The sequence below is a fragment of the Homarus americanus genome, unplaced genomic scaffold (genome assembly GCF_018991925.1).
Source record: "Homarus americanus isolate GMGI-L3 unplaced genomic scaffold, GMGI_Hamer_2.0 scaffold34360, whole genome shotgun sequence".
Taxonomy (NCBI): Eukaryota; Metazoa; Arthropoda; class Malacostraca; order Decapoda; family Nephropidae; genus Homarus; species Homarus americanus.
In genome coordinates, this window is record NW_024739403.1 from 4,520,431 (window position 1) to 4,536,132 (window position 15,702).

The following is a 15,702-nucleotide window of genomic DNA, read 5'->3' on the forward strand; positions in this document are numbered from 1 at the left end:
GCAGGAAGATCGTTTCCGCCCTTACACCTATGAACTGTATATTTTTAATGAATGCTATTGCTTGTGTTGCTAATAATATATTTAGAATTCCACAAACATATATTGATTAAAAATGAACTACATGGAATAACGAAATTGAGATTTAAAAAAAAAATAATAAAATATTTTTTTCATTATCACTTCCATTAGGAATGCCATCAGGGCGCTGTGTTTGTTGACAGTCGGTCGGAGGGGGTTGGGTCGTGTAGTATCTGCACATCGGTTGTCATGTGTCTGTCGATTAAAGAGGAGACTTGCGTCGCCCATGATTCGTGAACTTCCCACAAGTAGACATAAACGTTCTTAAAAACAGACTTCGTGCTACAATGTGTCATGATAGGCTCAGCCACCTGGCTTTGATGAGTATCGAATATGACATCCTCAGAGAGATTGACTTCGAAAAGTTGATCAAAAACTTTGCAGCAGCCAGGTCACGTAATGTGCCTATACATGCATTTTTGGACAGAACCATTATTTGAGTAGAGGTTTATCTGATTAATAATGCAAAGAATCATCTCTCTGCAATAACTAATAATATATTCTTTTCTGTGAAGTCTCTTGAAAAATTTTGACATGTGCTGTAGTAGCTATATCAGGGCTGGTCGACTTGAAACCACATGAATGACTCCAGTCATGTCTCACTATTGTGTGTGTGTGTGTGCGTTGGGAAATTGTACACTATCAATAAATATACAGTTAATTGAAAATTTCTCAATGTTCTAATTTCCTCAATATAACTGCATATGGCTTCAAAATTCTCCAAAGAAGTGTTCAAATTTCAAAATTTTCCCGGGGAGCATCCAGCGCCCCCCAGAACTCCCAGATGTTTAGGCTCGTTTCACCCGGCACCCCACCCTCTTGGGTAGTTATAGTGAGGGGGGCCTCCACAAAGAGGCTGCCCATGGGCCTCCACAGGTCTAAATCCGGCACTGCTCTTACTGTTGCTTATTCCTGGCTGAGATATTTGAATATCAGGTGAAGGACGGCCTCTTGTCTTAATAGCAACTTTCTCAAGAAGAGACAACTGTGAAAATTTAAGTTGTTGAAGTTCACTCACTGTCACAGAACTTGTTTCTTGGGAAAACAAGGAAGCCATGTTTAATTAATTAAAATTCTTCTAAACAATAAAGTTTCTGGAAAAACAATGAATACAATATGTAGTCTCTATGAGCATGAATCATACACATCATCCCTTCATCCGGTGTAGATGATGTGATATCATACAGTATGATATCACATCATCTACAATTTATCACATTCAAATACTCTTGATATAGCAGACGGCGTGTAAGCACCACACAGGATGATGCGTAAACACTATCTCCCACACTGATAACCAGATCGGCACTGTGTGAGCCACGGTGCTCGCTTTTGCTTACCTCCAGGACATGCGCTCATGCGTGAGACAAAGCAAACGTCCGTTATTGGAACTGTCGAGTAAGACAGTTCCACATACAGGGATTTTTGTTGTTTTCTCGGAATTAGAGGATGGCCATCGACATTAAGTTTAAGGATTATTGAAAATAGTTTTAAATATCTTGTACAAGTATAAATAAATAAAAAATATATGATATATTATATTATATAATACATATATATCGGTTGAAATAGGGGGTGCTGCAGTTCCACAGTGCCTACTGACGAGCCGCCCCTGATGACAACACAACATACTGTACATATACCATTTCTCACTATTGATCTATTTTTAATTTTTTGTATTTCTTTATGGTTCTTTATTATTATTATTATTATTATTATTATTATTATTATTATTATTATTATTATAATTATTATTATTATTATTATTATTATTATTATTATTATTATTATTATTATTATTATTATTACTATTGCTATTATTATTATTATATCAGTGTTGTTGTTATTATTATTATTGTTACTAGCGGAATCGCTAGGTTCAAGATTTCTTAAGAGCATTATAGGAGTTCCAATCTTGAGATTGAGGTGGTGAAGAGGCATTCCAGTGGGCTCCAAAGAATTAAGGAATTCTGCATGGTACTGGACTGCTTGGTCCTGGTCGATTACAGTATCAACAGATTTGAATGAGATCTCACTGCCTGGAAGCTGTCTGAGTAGAATCATGTTGATTTCAGCCACTGTTTCACTCTTTGGTACCAGAATTGCACGTTCACGCAGCCACTTGTGATCCTTGTAGTGGTGGATAATGTTTGGGTAGACCAAGTTAGTGAGCTCAGTTGAGGACTTTACAACATTTCCACATCCTTTTCAATCTCTGTGTGGTTTAACGGGTCGGGTCGGGTTGGGTGTGTCGGATCGGGTTGGTTGGGTTTTTTTTGAGATCCCCACATGACACTTGCTATCCATGCCAAGTTTGGTCTGGGCGGTTCATTCGCTAGGCCACGGTAGGACGCCACCCTCTGGGAGGCTCCACATTGCCTCACTGTTCAGTCCCGAAAACTTCTTCTTCCATCAATAGTTCATTAACGGTGTATGTAAGGAACATTACAACGGTACAGCAAGGTATATTTTTTTGGCATTAAACTGTTATTAGTTTATTGTCTAATCATCACTACATATAACACCACCCATCATGACTACATATAACATCATCCATCATCACTACATATAACACCATCCATCATCATCACCACATATAACACCATCCATCATCACTACAGATCGGTAAAGTAGGTTCCGAGATTCTCGTGAGGACACACAAACACACATACTTCTTTGTTTTATATATATTGATTATTATTTAATTTTTAGTTTTTAGTTTTTAATTATAAATTTTATTTACTAAGAACTAATTATTATTAATACTATTAATACTATTACATTTTCGCCCCCAAGGCCCCTATGTGGGTCAGTGACCTGTGCCCGGGTGGGCTAATCCCTGTAAAAAAAAAAAAAAAAAAAAAAATATATATATATATATATATATATATATATATATATATATATATATATATATATATATATATATATATATATATATATATATATATATAAATTACTGTAGTTCCCCACCACCCAATAGGTGCAACATTTCATTGACTTTTGTAGCTACCCTAACCCATAATGAATATCTTGTTTTTCTAGGGTGCAATAAAAACTTATTTAACCTATTCTTTTTTATACACATCTGTTAAACTGGATTCCCGGATAGATTTTCTTTTACTTGTAAGCGTCGACCTGTGACTGACCCAGCTAACCGATTCATTTAATTATTATTCAAATGAACATGAAATAAGAGTAAGAGTAGGGTTTCATATATGGAATATTTATGAGAAGTTGATTATTTTGATGGTATTTGTATGTATATTATGTATGTTGTATGTATACCATGTATGTACTCTATTTATATACATTACTTTTCTAGTCAGTAGTGTGTGGCAATGCCCCTGTCTCATGTCACCACACGCTTAGATAAATGTGCCTGGCGACATTTGGAAGCTGCTAATGTACCACTTACCACATGTCGCCTGAGAGGTCAGAGAGAGATCAGTTGACCCATATAGGGGTGTAGGGACTACCTGTGCTTGTAAGCGCACCCTTGTATATTTCCGTTGTATAGAACCTACAGAACTCTACCGGTATTTGTGTTCGCTCCTGTAGTTAGAACTAAGTACCCCGAACATCTCCACGGCGCAGTGAGTATCAAGTGATCTATTAATTGGAAATAAGTGCGTTCGTGTAAAATCAAGACCAAGACCGGTAGACCTCATCCGTCAACTCACTCCATCAACCATCTGCATTGTCTCCCACAAAAATTCGTTTGAATTACCAACGAGTTTTGAGCAGTGTGCAGTGACAGCAAGTCCCTGTGAAGCACTAAGTGTCCCTCGTGTGTGTCCTTGTTTTAAGGGATTCCCCAGGTGGAAGGCTGGTTCTGGGCAGAGCATTCTCTCTCCGCCGAGTCTAGAGTGCAACTGACCGGCCCCCGCTCCACCAGGGTTACCAGATGTACAAGCTTCACGGCCAATATCACGCCATCGCACGGCCAAATCGGCCAAAATTCGGCCAAAATTTTTGGATGGGAAGCACAAGGCTATTTTTGCAATCCACACAAAATAAAAGTATCCCCTACAATATCCACTTAAAATGTTGTAATAAAACCAAATTTTCACTTAGAATTGAGAGCCCAATAATTACATAAACATAATATCTATAATCTACAGTGAAGATTTACCTTAATCTGAAATGGTGGTGGAGCATGATAATGGTGGAGAACTTGATAACACTAGTTGGCGTAAGCAAAAATGTCTAGTTCGTCATCGTCCCTGGTTTGTTATATTTTCTACCACTGTCGTAGGACCCTTTCCATTTACTAGTGGACATTTTGAAAACTAGCACTCGGAATTTCAGAAAGTCACTGAGATGGCTTTGTTAGCTCTGAAGCTTAACCCATATGCTGGACACGTTCAGCCTTAACAACTCAAATATGAGAACTAACAACTAAGGTAGTAACTAGAAAGATCAGTCTGCTCAGTAGGTCACTTAAACATGTGAAGAGGTGAGGTCACTGATTAGGTGAGGTCATGACAAGGTGAGGTCACTGAGCCAGCATTTTCATTGCGAAATTTGAAAATCTGCTAGACTTTTCTTCAAAATCCACTAGATGAGGAATTAATACGTGTTTTACAAAATTCGGCCAAAATACAGCCAAAAATTTGGCCGTGACCATCCATTTTTTCACGGCCGTGCGAATTTTTTTACGGCCTAATTAGAGAAATTTGGCCGTGGAAACGGCCACCTGGCAACCCTGCGCTCCACCCTCCACTGCTCACCCCCCACCGCCTCCCACCGCCTCCCTCCGTGCTCCTACCGCCCACGGGTACACACACACCAACTCACGCACGAACACACTGACTGCAGTCATTTCTTTATATATATATATATATATATATATATATATATATATATATATATATATATATATATATATATATATATATATATATATATATATATATATATATATATATATATATATTTCATTAGCCCAATATATATGGATCCTCGTGTTTCGAAGCCGGATTTGGTAAAACGTTACTCTGACCACCTATGTGATACGGGTAGTCCCCATTAGAGGTTCACGACGCCATAAGCACGTTGAACAGGCTTTGTGTGAAATATAACAGAGTCTAGGACTGCTTTTAGTATCCTGGTGGTCCAGCGGTTAGCGTTCCCCGGTCACAGTCATGGGCTCGTGGGCCGTGGGTTCGAATCCTGGTGGGTTGAGGTGTTGATTATAAATATATATATATATATATATATATATTTCATGAGCACAATAAATGAAATATATATGGATCCTCGTGTTTCGAAGCCGGATTTGGTAAAACGTTACTCTGAACACCTACGTGATACGGGTGGTCCCCATTAGAGGTTCACGGCGCCATAAGCTCGTTGAACAGGCTTTGTGTGAAATATAACAAAGTCTAGGACTGCTTTTAGTATCCTGGTGGTCCAGCGGTTAGCGCTCCCCGGTCACATTCATAGGATTGTGGGCCGTGGGTTCGAATCATGGCAGGTTGAGGTGTTGATTATATATATATATATATATATATATATATATATATATATATATATATATATATATATATATATATATATATATATATATAAAGTTACTTATCTGTGTATTCAATTAATTTTGTTGTCTCAGATCTGGTTGATACGACGGGCTGACCGGTCAACACTGATTTGAGATACAATATACAGATAAAGTAATTATGCCCCGGGCCTCACGCAGGGGTGTCCCTAGCGCCCGGATGAATCAGACGGATGACAGCTCTACAGAGATGGATGACCAGTCAGAGCGCGACGCCCCACCCTCTCCCAACACATCTCCCAGCCACACCCCTCGACCCTCAGCCTCGTCCTCAGAGATAATTGCTCTGATGAAGCTTATGAGGGAGGAAAGGCGTCAGGACGAATCGAGAAACGTGCGAAGAGAGGAGACAAGTCGAATCCAGATACCACCAAAGGAGATTGGAAGATAACGAACGGTTTGCAGCTTTGATATCTAGCCTCACTGCTAATCAAGCCCTTGGCCCTTCCACTACTCCGGTACCGACTGGCTCAGATACCTCGTCAACGCCCTCTACCAAAGTGGTTGTCCAACCCCCACCCACCTTGAAGCCTGATGAGACTTTCCAGACTTTTCGTGAGTGGCGGCGACGGTGGACTGATTATGCTACAATGGTGGATCTCCAGAGCTTGCCACAGCCTAAACAACTCATTCAGCTACGTATGTGCCTGTCTTTGGGAACGCAGCATGTGTTGGAACATACGTTGCAAGTGCCCCCGACGTCTTTGTTGTCTGTAGAGGAGGTACTGGATGTTCTAGAACGGCACATCAAAGGTCAGCGGAATGAAGCTCTCCGCAGGAGGGAAGTGTTTAGCTGTAGACAGATGGAGGGCGAGACTTTTGACGATTTCCATGTACGACTCAAGAGAGCCTCGGAAGAGATAGACATATGTCCCGGTAATCACCAGCAGTGCGAGGAGACCCAGTTGAAGCAGGTGATCCTGATGGGTGTTAAGGACGAGGAGCTTGTCCAACGCCTCACCTCCCTCGACTCTTCCTCCTCTCTTAAGGATGTATTGACAGTATGTCGCTCCTATGAGGCTGCCAGGTGTGCTACCTCTGCCATCCGAGCTCCCCCTACAGCCGTACGGGCTATGTCCCAATACAAGAAAGACAAGAAGTCTGCCCCAACGCCTACGCCCACCACGCCCACGCCCGGCTCCCTTTGCAACAGCTGTGGTAGGCAGCACGGAACACAGGTGTGTCCAGCTGCCGAGTCTACCTGCGACAGTTGTGACCGCAAGGGCCACTGGTCACTTACAGTACGGTGCCCAGCCAAACACGTCCAGTGCAATGTGTGTGGTCGTCTGGGCCACTACGACAAGTGTTGTCCGACCAACAAACCTAAGGGACAGCGTCGGCGGAAGCAGCAGCGCCCTTCCACCAGTGAGGGCCGCCCACAGTCGCCAAATCAGAGGCACGACGACCCTGGACAAAGCCCGACCTATATTAGGAGGGTGTACTCCTCGCGTCCCAGGACCAAAGTCCCCCAGCACGTCAGCGTCATCGTGACCTACGGCAGTGTGTCATCCTGTCTCGAAATGCTGCCCGACACCGGCGCTGAGGCTACGGTCATCGGTCCCCAGCATTTGGAATGCTTGGGGCTCTCTCCAAGTGATCTAGGACCGCCTCCCAAGGACCTCCGCGTCACGGCAGATGGTTCACAGATGGCCCCAGCCCTAGGTTTACTCTATGCACATGTCACCTTTGGCAACAGGTCGTGTCAAGCCTGGATTGACGTGCATAATGGTGTCCCGACTCCTTTGCTGTCCTACAGACATTGCCAAGAGTTGGCCATCATCTCCCAGGACTTCCCAACACCGATTCTCGAGGTAAAATACGCCAACAGGGTGCACGAAGGGAGCAGCAACTACCCTGCTGCCGCCCTACCCCTACCTCTGGCCAGTGACACCTCTCCTTCGGTAGTTGTCCCTGCTGCTTCACGTCCCCACGCCTTGGCTCGCCTCCACGACAGTCACCGTGGAGCCGAGGCCACCAAACGGCGTGCAAGACAGACTGTGTTCCGGCCTGGCATCGACCCCGACATCTCCAATGCTGTCCATGCGTGTAAGCCCTGCCAAGTACTACAACCCAGCCAGCAGCAGGAACCCTTCATGAGTGACGACAACCCCACCCGCCCCTTTGAGTCTGTGTCGGCCGACTTTTTCTGTGTGTCAGGAGAGTCCTTCCTGGTTATCGTCGACCATCTCTCTGGTTGGCCGGTTGTCATCAAGTGCGGTAATGATACGACATCTGCCGCCACCATCAGCAAGTTCCGCCACTACTTCCGTTACGTGGACGTTCCTGTGCGCCTGCGAACCAATGGAGGGCCCCAGTTCACAAGCCGGGACTTTGCTGCATTCCTCGACCGATGGGGAGTCCGGCATGTGTTGTCACCGCCCCATTACCCACAGTCCAACGGCCACGCTGAGGCTGCTGTCAAATCCTGGAAGCACCTCATCCTCAAAGTGGCCCCTTCTGGGAATATTGACTGCGAGGCCCTCGACCTGGGTCTCCTTGAGCTCCGCAACACACCCAATTACACCAGACGCTCCCCTGCCCAGGTCTTGTATGGACGCCCCCTCCGTTCTTGTGTCCCTGCTCACCCTCAATCCTTCTCCAAGGAGTGGCAGGCCAAGACAAAGGATTGTGATCGCAGAGCCACTGAACGTATTCAAAACGTCGTCGCCCGCCAGAACGACCACGCCCGTCCTCTCCCTAGATTGAGTGTCGGCACTCAAGTCCGTGTCCAGGACCCGACCTACCTACGTTGGGACAAAGTGGGTGTAGTCATGGGTCTCGGTAGGTCACGGGACTACCAGGTGCGGTTACTCAGCGGTCGGGTGTGGTGGAGGAACCGCCGTTTCCTCCGCCCCGTAAACGCATTCCGCTGACCCAGCCACCAGTGCTGAGTCCCATATCACCCCCAGTGATTAAGCCCCTCGACGGTCAGATCGGACCCACAGGAAAAGGTCCACTCAAGACTTTGCTCTAAGCATATGAGGGGGGGGGGGAGGTGTATGTATATTATATATGTTGTATGATATACCATGTATGTACTCTGTTTATATACATTACTTCTCTAGTCAGTAGCGTGTGGCAATGCCCCTGTTTCATGTCACCACACGCTTAGATAAATGTGCCTGGCGACATCTGGAAGCTGCTAATAACCACTTACCACATGTCGCCTGAGAGGTCAGAGAGAGGTCAGTTGACCCATATAGGAGTGTAGGGACTACCTGTGCTTGTAAGCGCACCCTTGTATATTTCCGTTGAATAGAACCTACAGAACTCTACAGATGTTTGTGTTCGCTCCTGTAGTTAGAACTAAGTACCCCGAACATCTCCAGTAATCTTATTTGTACGTCTGCCAGCGAGACCCATCAACTGAGGTACTCTAGCAATTTAAAACTCTTCGTCCATTAATCACTTTCTTTACCTTATCTGATCATTCATATTATTGAGACTCAATTTACGTTTACCGATGCCCAAAGAAGCTTTTGTTACCAAAATTCTTCATTTAAATTTCGTCTTGTGTTCGCTGAGTACTGTGTGTACACTTCGATAGCTTAGCTCACTATCTGCCGTGTTCAGTACAACTTACGCTCACACACACACACTCACATACCAATCCCCTTCCTCCCACCCAGCATTACAAGCAATAGCCCTCTTCCTTACCTACAGACGTCAAATCAAGTCAAGTCAGGTTTCACGCTTAACACACTCACACTGAAGTATACCATTAAGTTTCTAAAGCTTAAAAATGGGTGTAAGTAAATTAAATAAAATTGCTGATTAGCCTAATGTGGACTAACAGTAACACGTGATCGTGTAAGAAATAAGATATTGATGTTCTCTTGCATAGGAGATCCCAAGTATCTCATATAGTGATAACGCTGGAGTATGTCAACTGACTCCAAACAACTGTCAGGTCTACTTTTTTAATTATCATCATTATCATCACTAGTAGGTAGTAAGTAGTAGGCAGCTACCAAATAGGGAGGTACTATTGACTGGGAAGATATTGGAAGCATAATGTGTTGTCCAATGGTAGTCCCTGCTACCATATGGCATCACGAAAATTTTGACTAAGTCCCAGGTTGCTGATCTGTCTTTCTGCCTCATTTACTCAAAATTGCAGGGTCTTAATTGTCTCTCTTACTATTGACAACACAACATATATAGCCGTACTCACTCTTGATCTTTTCTATTTTTTCTATTCCTTTATTCTCTTATGATGTCAGTTAATAATAATATTGAAGCGGGGTCTTCTCGGATGGGTCCCACTAGTCGGGAAGGTTGCAGTGCCGACCTGATCATCATCAAACTACTGGGGCCTCAACTGACGCCATCCCCGTTGCTGGAGAATCGGCTTTTCTCACACTTCATTTTTCCAGCATTCGCGGCCTGAGATCCAATTTTCCTTCTGTGGAGCACCAACGATTAACCTCTTCCCCGACTTCTTACTGCTATCTGAACTTCAACTGAACAAAGCAGCTTCACCCAAACCTTTTTAAGTTTCCAACTAGTACAACCTTTATGCCTCTTTCCGTTCTAAGGGAGGTGTATGCGCTACTGCAACACACACACACCTATAGCTCGACTCACGGATCTTGAATCTTCTCTTTATGATGTCATCTGGCTCAAAATATCTCTACAAAGTATGACTATTTTCCTTTGTTTCCTATACTGTTCTACAAACTTTATCAACTATTTAGAACTCTTTGAGTATATCACTTCTTGCCATGAGTCGTTGCTATCCACACACACCCGAACACCGAGATGTACATCACAGAGAGTGGTTTGGCTTTGCAAGGGATGACCCAGGTGGAGCTAAAGCACTCGCTTTCTCCTTACTTAATGATCTGGAACAAATAGTTAAACACCCTACACGCGTTTCTGATCGACACAATCAATTTACTAACACTCTTGATCTTTGTTTCACCTCTAATCCCCCACACTATTCATACTCAATTTCTGTCCCCTTTAGGGTCTTCTGATCACAATCTTATTTCTATTAAATCAAACTGGGCACGACCACCTCCCCCACCCCCCTATAAACGTTAACTATGGCACTATCGGAGGGCAAGCTGGCAGTCCTTGCGAGAATTCTTCACCGACTTTCCTTGGGATGAATGTTGCTTTTCCACTCGGGACGCCTCGGTATGTGCTGACAGCATTGCTGGGGTTATACAGGGTGGCATGAGTTCATTTATCCCATCTTCTACCAAAACTTTTACTTTACAATCATGGTTTGATCGCTCCTGTTCTCTTGCATTTAGGGAGAGAGATAGGGCATATCTGGTAATGAAACTATCTCCTTTTCCTAATACCCACTTCTCTTTCATTATTTCTAGGAATTGTTGTAAGGCTTCGTAGGGCCAAGCGGAATTTTATAAAAAAGAAAGACCGCTGTCCTGACTAATGCTTCCTCTAGTAAATCCTTCTGGTTCTTAACCAAAAACATCTGTAATAACTTCTGCACTCCCTATTTTCCTTCTCTCTTCCGACCTGATAACTCTATAACCAACTCTCCCCCTGATAAAGCCAATCTCTTTGGCACCTTATTCTTCTCTAACTCCACCTCAGACGATTCCAACTCTATTCCTCCTACTCCTGCTCCTCCTACTGAACCTATGTACTTTCCCATAATCTCCACTCATAGGGTTGCTGGTGTGCTATCCAGGTTGGATGTAAGTAAGGCGCATGGACCGGACGGAATACCCTCCCCCCCCCCCCTGCCGTGTTCTGAGGGAGTATGCTGAAGTTCTGGCCCCTGTGCTTGCTCGCCTCTTTCGCCTTTGCCTCAAAACCCAAACTTTTTCTTCTTCTTGGAAGCATGCCTTGGGTCAGCCCATCCCGAAGAAGGGTGACTATTCTAATCCCTCTAACGATCGCCCCATTGCCCTAAATTCATCCCTCTCTAAGATTATCGAAACTATCTTGAATTCTCATTTTCTCTATTACCTTGAACGCCAGTCTCTTTTGTCGGATCACGAATCTGGCTTTCGCCAGGCGAGATCTACTGGTGATCTGCTCTCCTACTGCACCCATCTTTGGTCATCCTCTCTTAGGGATTATGGGGAAACTGTCGTCGTGACCCTCGACATCTGCAAAGCATTTGACAAGGTATGGCACAAGTCTTTGCTTTCTAAACTTCCCTCTTATGGTTTCTTTCCTCCTCTTTATTCTCTAATTTCTAGCTTCCTTGAAAACCGATCCATGGCAGTTGTTGTCGAGGAATCGACCTCTCGCTCTTTCTCTACCAATATTGGTGTCCCACAGGGTTCTGTTCTTTCACCTACTCTCTTCCTTCTTTTTATCACTGATTTACTTCGCATTACGATTGATTCTATCCACTCTTAAGCTGATGATTCTACTCTTCACTCCTCTTCACGTATTCCCCTCCCCGAATTCTCAAACTAGATTTGTTTCTAGAGCTGATATCATTAAATATATCAATGCGGATCTGTGCACCATCTCCGAATGGGGAGGTAGAAACTTGGTTAAGTTCAATTGTAATAAAACTCAGTATTTACCAAATACACTTTCCAATTGAGATGATCTCCCACCGATCACATTTCAGGACGCTATCATTCTGCCAAATTCTAAAATAGATATGCTAGGCCTCACCACTTCCGCTAATATGTCATGGAAGCCACACATACTCAACATTGCTAAAGCTGCCTCCCGAAACCTGGGAATGCTGTACAGATGCCGTAGCTACTTCACTCCTGAGCAGTTGCTTCAAGTAAATAAGGGATTCATTCGTCCTAACTTGGAGTACTGCTCTCATATCTGGGGTGGCTCTTCTTCTGTCCAACTATTAGACAGAGTGGAATCAAAGGTATTTCGTCTTGTTAACTCTCCTCCTTTAGTTGATCACTGCCCTGCATAGTTTTTGAGGTTTGTGTATTATTAAGCTTTTCTGGGTGTATTTTGCATGCTGATCTCAAAAATGTTATCCATTTTGCTCAATCAGGTCAGAAGTTTGTGCTATAGCATTTGAAGCGGAGATTCAGGTAAAATATTGGCATTTTTCGCTCAAAATGGGGTCCTCATATTCGTTCATTAAAAAAATCATCCGAGACATTGGCAAGCCTCACAGAAAAGATTTCGGTCAGTTTTAATGCCCTTACGATGCATTTACATACACCCACGTGCTCGCCGGCCATTTAAATGTCCGCCGTGACGCAAAGGAAAAGAGTATATGTCCGTGTTTTTTTACATATATTTTTTCACAATTAAATTTCTTTTTCATCTGGTGGTACATGGCATGTTTCCTCTGTCTGTGGGATAGTCGAGCAGACAAGCAGCACTACATGCAACGTGACTGGCCTGCAAGAAGTGGACTTGCTCCAGGTTCTCACAATGTTGTTGCCCATGCTCTGGTGAATCCGCAGAACATTCTTCTTCCGCCACTGCACATCAAGCTCGGTCTGTTCAAAAACTTTGTAAAGGTACTGGACAAAAAAAGCCAGGCTTTCAATTTTCTGAAAGAAAAATTTCCAAAAGTCAGTGAGGCAAAGCTGAATGCAGGAATTTTTGATGGCCCTCAGATCAGAGAGCTTTTCAAAGATCCCAAGTTTGATTGCAGCATAGATGTAAATGAGAAGAAAGCCTGGCATGCCTTTAAGTCTATTGTCTCCAATTTTCTTAGCAACTACAGAAGTCCAGAGTATGAACGAGTTGTTGAGGACCTACTTCTGAGCTACAAAGTTCTTGGTGCACGCATGTCCATCAAGATGCACTTCCTCAGCTCCCACTTGGACTACTTTCCAGAGAACTGTGGTGATGTGAGTGAGGAACAAGGAGAACGCTTCCATCAAGATATCCGTGTAATGGAGGAGCGGTACCAGGGTCGCTGGGATATCAACATGCTCGCCGACTACTGTTGGTGTCTGAAAGGGATGCCCCAGACACCAACCACCAAAGAAATTCTCTGCTACAGCCATTTATGCATGTCTAACTGTAAAGGCATCTATGTAGTTGACATATTTTGGTCCTATGTGTTGTGGTTACATTTCTTATGATATATTTTGCATAAAAATTTTGACATCATATTTAAGAATTTCGATTTTTTCCTAATTCCCATAACATAAAAATCTGACCTGATTGGGCAAAATGAATGGCATTTTTGGAATCAGCACGCAAAATACATAAAGAATCAGCTAAGAAACCCCACACCTCATGAATTTTTTTTTCAAATGCAGCCCAGTGTAATCTTTCTTCTCTTTCTCTTCGCCGCAATATTGCTTCACTCTCTCTCTTTTACAAGTACTTTAACAGGCAATGCTCGGTGTACCGCCGGCAAGACCATGGGTACGTAATACTCGTCTTGCCCGCCCAGAGTTTCTCTGTGGATGTCGGTCACACTAGAATAAATCGTTATAGTACATCCTTCTTTCTTCACACAGCCAAACTGTGGAATGCTCTGCCTTCTTCTGTGTTTCCATACTCATACATTCTGTCCCACTTCAAAAAGTTTGTTTTCCGGCATCTTCGTGGTGTAGAATAATTAAACCTTCTTTTCGCGGATTTACGGGAACTTTGATGACACTTCATATTAGATATTGAAATGGTTTATTGACATTGAAACAGTTTATTTAGCCAGAAAAACACAGATATAGAGTCGATAATAATAACAATATTAACATGGTTGAGCCAGTTGAGAGCCTGAGCTCTCTTGAGAACACCTGCTGCCTGTACATTTATCTCAAGGAATTATTTTTTAACATTTAAAATTATCTTGAATAGTACACGTAACATGGTGGTAGTAAGAACATATCAGAATGTTACCACGGTTATCAATTTGTTATTTATTTTATGTTTATTTTTTTTTTAAATATGTTATGCGTATATACATATTTTACAGTGGAGTTGATATCAATTAAAATGATAAGGAAGAATTAGCACAACATGGGTTGTATTAAGGTGGAGCAAAAGGACAAAGCTGTCAGTATCATGTCCTGTAAATAGTAATTATTGCAATGGTAATTTTTATACATCTACATGACAATTTATGATATAATGGTTTTGTTGGTACAATAAAAGTAGGAATATAGAGTAAGCATTACAAAAATATTAGTACTTAGACAATATATATTTTTAAGAGATGATTTAAAGGAAGGAGGCGTAAGCAATTTCACAACATATATATATATATATATATATATATATATATATATATATATATATATATATATATATATATATATATATATATATATATATATATATATATATATAATAATAGGGTGTGTCATACAGGCATTTTTTAGTTTGAAAAATCGGCCCATGGTATTAATGATGTAGTTCTATGTGCAGAATCATGTGATATCTTCAGATTTGAAAGTTTTCATTTTTGCTAGGTAAGCAGAATCATGTGATATCTTCAGATTTGAAAAGTTTTCATTTTTGCTAGGTAAATTTTTAGCAGAAATCTTATGAAAATTCAGTATTCACCCTTTTACCAACACCACTAAATAGCTTATTTAAGTAAAGTAAATGCCTGGGTTAATTTATTAGGATGAAAATGATCCAGAATAAAGTGAAACGAATGATCTTGACACATTTATTAAATTTAATATTCCTTTAGAAAACAAAATCATCAAATACAAAAGCCGGTTTTACTACTACGACCGGTGTTGCTGCACCTACATAGAGAACATTTCTTTCTTGCTTCTGTTTCTACGCATCACCTCCTGCCTACCGACCACCTGAGCTCCGGATGTAGCCTTCCTCTCCTGGCTGTATCACACGTGACTGCTGGCCCTCAAGCTCACTTGCTGTACTGGCGCTCTATACTCTGGGTGTCGCGAGGGCCAGGCAGGGGCTGTGCATGGGGTTGTCCAGAAGCTCTGACTTGAACATTGGTGAGGCTGCAGGTAAAGAGGCTCACTGCCAGCCTGGATGTTATCCAGATCTATGAGATCAGTGAGGTCTTGGCACCTAGATTGACTTCAAGGAGTCTTCTGACCCCATAAGGAATCGTCGCAACTGATTCGTCATGCAGATCCTCCTCATAAGTCTCATATCCAAGATCTTTTGACTGCCCTCTTCTCTCCTCCTCATCCTTACTGCAG

General features: G+C 42.6%; 1 protein-coding gene across 2 annotated transcripts in view; it reads left to right on the plus strand.

The window, feature by feature from the left end:
* The window catches only part of LOC121874555 (adenosine deaminase 2-like), a 60,066-nt gene that overhangs the window by 11,876 nt on the left and 32,488 nt on the right, over positions 1-15,702 (plus strand). The gene's annotated exons all lie outside the window — the stretch shown is intronic.